Source organism: Ammodytes marinus (genome assembly GCF_949987685.1).
Source record: "Ammodytes marinus genome assembly, chromosome: 20".
Classification (NCBI taxonomy): domain Eukaryota; kingdom Metazoa; phylum Chordata; class Actinopteri; order Uranoscopiformes; family Ammodytidae; genus Ammodytes; species Ammodytes marinus.
The window spans coordinates 23,531,835-23,535,333 of NC_137224.1; positions in this window are offsets into that span (position 1 = coordinate 23,531,835).

Below are 3,499 nucleotides of genomic sequence, written 5' to 3' on the forward strand. Positions count from 1 at the left end.
AGTTTAGGGCCGTGTCTGAACTGCCATACTAGCGTCCTACATCCTACATACTCATGCATACTCTCTACTCAAAGATCGATTGTGTATGCGAGCTGCGTCTAAAACGTTCTCAGTTGAAGTATACTCAATCAATGAAGAATTTCTTCTTCTTCTTATAAGATTCAGGCAGTTTAGACACTGTTAAGCTTATAACCGCCCTCTACAGGTTAGATATTGAACTAGATTTTTACAGTCCTGTGTTCATCATCTGTGTTTTAGACCTCTTGTTTTATAATAATGATGTTTTGAGGCGGAGGATCCCTCCGACGCTCTCTGTCCGGCTCATCAGCACTCAGCTGTCTGCGAGTTGAGCTGGACGAGCCGCGGTGTGTGTTACAGCGATCTGTTCTGATCTCTCTCCACTATCAGACTCACAACACTCATTTCACTTAGTGACTCTAATGTTGTTAGGTATTTATCTTCATCTCTTATCTATTGTAAGAGTGTATGAATGACTGCACGTACAGTTGTCAGATCGCGGAACCCCAAACAATGTTGTTGCCTAGCAACTTGCTCGAAAATATTTCATTTTCCTGGGCGGGTAGAATTGACCCAGTGCATTGTGGGGCGGTTGAGTAGGAAAAGTATACGATCGATTCATACCCAAAATCTTCCCGGAAGTTAGTACTCATCCGGGAATTTCTCACATACCCAAACTCGCATACCCAACCGTCACATACTCAAATTGAAGTCAAAATGAGTATGAGTAGGACGTTAGTATGGCAGTTCAGACACGGCCTAATTCTCTATTTGGGGGGATCCCGGAAGTGTCGCTTTACTGCAGGGCTGCTGTCCAATCAGAAGCGGAGCTGCTGCCTCCGTCATAACGCACAGGCAACCAGAGCGTGGAGAACCAGAGGAGGCCGTTTCCGTAAAACGGTCATCGAGATGCTGCGACCTGACTCGAACATAGACGGAAGTAGCCGATTGCACTCGGGAGATCATGCCTGTATCTACCGTTGAGAACACCGAGGTCGTGTCCTTTGAAAATATGAAATAGCCTGCAGCGCTAATAAGTTGTTCTTGATCTTGCATTGTATGTTGTGTATGTATTGTTGTGTTTGTTTGTCGACATCATTGCAAATGAGGGTCACCCCTCCATGATATCTCGAGTATAGATAAAGGTTAAATAAACAAACAAATAAATAAATAAATACAAAATCTTATTGAACTAGCCTACTTGTTATGTGATCATGTATAGACACACACACACACACACACACACACACACACACACACACACACACACACACACACAGAGAGGCTATAACAGAAGCCTTTTATAAAATCACAGGTTGCAACATTAGAGTTCATTAGCATAGATATTATTAAGGTGAAGTCAGGTCATTTTGGGACATCAAGTAGGCCTAAAGTGGGACATAGGCCTACTGCTTTGAGGCACTTTGCTCTTCAAATAGAAACAAGAACGATTTGAAATATACTGTATGCAGCAATGTTGAATTGTTGCTACATTAGGCCCACTAGCATACTTGTCAAAACCAACATCACCTCAAGTAAAATATTGATATGAACTATAGGCCTATAATTCTGTCCTATAGCCTACAGTCAAAAAGAGGCCTCTCTAAAGAGAACAGTATGGCAAAGGTCATATAGGTCACAGGGTCATTAAGCCAAATCCCCTGATCACTAGGACCTTTGAATAGAAACAAGCAAACTGTGTGTAACTACACTCCCTACACAGCGCAAAAGATCAACATAACTAAAGGACTATTTAAAGCTGGGGTATGTGATTTCTGATTGGTCAAAATTAACATGAGCTGTACACTTTGACCTATCAGAGCGAGGCTCCGATTCTCTGTTTTTATTGGCTGTTGGGACCGTCCATTCACTTTGGCATGGTGTAGAGCGTGTCAGGGAGGGACCATAGGGGAGGGACCAAAGAGAACAAGTGGAGCGGTTGAGGTATTTGGATTTGAATCTCTATCCCAACTGCCATTTTCTCCCCAAATCCTCCACCCCAGCTTTAAGCTATGATTCTAACAACGAAAACAATCCATGTATTTAAGGTTCAAAAGTAAATGAAAACAAACAGTAATCTTAAAAAAGAGAGAATATATTCAAACCCCACACAGCTTTATAATATAGTTTACATTAGATAGCTTACTTAACAGACTTTAATCAAACATGTGTAGTCCAGCATATTATGATTACTGAATATTTTCAAAAAGCCTACATTTATTTCCCTTAGCTCCCAAGTCATTTACAATCCTAACTAAGGATTAAGAGATCATCTTTTAGATTTGGGTTTGTCAAACTCCTAAATCATGATTCAAATAGCCATAGTTGTATATTACTCTACTGCTGGGTAGAGATCAATTCCAGTTAAGACCTTCATGAGCAAAGATGGAGACCAGAGCCATTAGGTACAATATCATATCGATATCATAAGTTAACATTGTAAGAAAGCATGCTGGAGTAAAAATTGCATTTATTTGCAAGGGTTAAAATACAAATAAATGACAATAAACCACAACGGAAAATGATTAATTAGAAAAAAAACTTTTATATTCATGTCCCCAATAATCCCAACATCAAAACTTCCAGCAGAAATGTTGCACAATATGGAAGTAAAGAGGATCCCAAACAGGCCACAAACTAATACAGAGACGAGCAGCAAGCAAGCTACACAACACATTCCACTGAAGACGGACATACACATGAGGTGGATTTAAAAACAAACTAACTGCATTAGCAAAAGAACTGCTGGTGTGATGTCATCAAAGTGCGTGTTCATTGATTCAAAGTTTGTTTCTAAAACTTTTATTAAACAACTCATCAAAAAAGTTAGAAGTGTCAAAAAGCATTCCATCTCCGCCGGAGTCATCATCAGCACACATCTGGTTGATTTGGACTGTCGTTCACAGTGACTTTCCTGAGGTTTAACTCTCATTGTGGGTGAGTTGTGTTCTCCTGAAGGGGATTAGACATTCCTTGGGTTTAGGCTGGTTGTGGTGGTGGTGGTGCGGGGTTAATAATGTCAGTGGATTTAAAAATGTCCCGCAAGGCACAGAAATATCTACAGAGCCTAGGTCTCTCCACACAGACATTTACTGAAACTTTAGTTCAAGATAGGTGATGATCTGGAGAAAAGCTTTTTCCATACAGAGCAGGATGGAGTCGTGCCATGAATTCATTCATCACGAGGCAGAAGGATTGCATTGAGGCACTTTCAGAAGGTTTTGAACCCCTTGGTCAAGAAACACTTCTGGCTGCAAGGAGTAGTATACAAAAAATATGAGGTTCTGGGAATTCTAGCAAAAGGAATCTATTGTAGAGATCACAAAGAGTAGCTTAACAAATACGGCACAAACAAAGAACTTATGGTTCCCCTTTGACAAAATATATTTGTAAAAAGAATATGTCTAAGATTATATATATATACATGCCATCCACTTTAGACTGACACAATCGCAAGCCAAGACTTGGATAATGGAGTTGA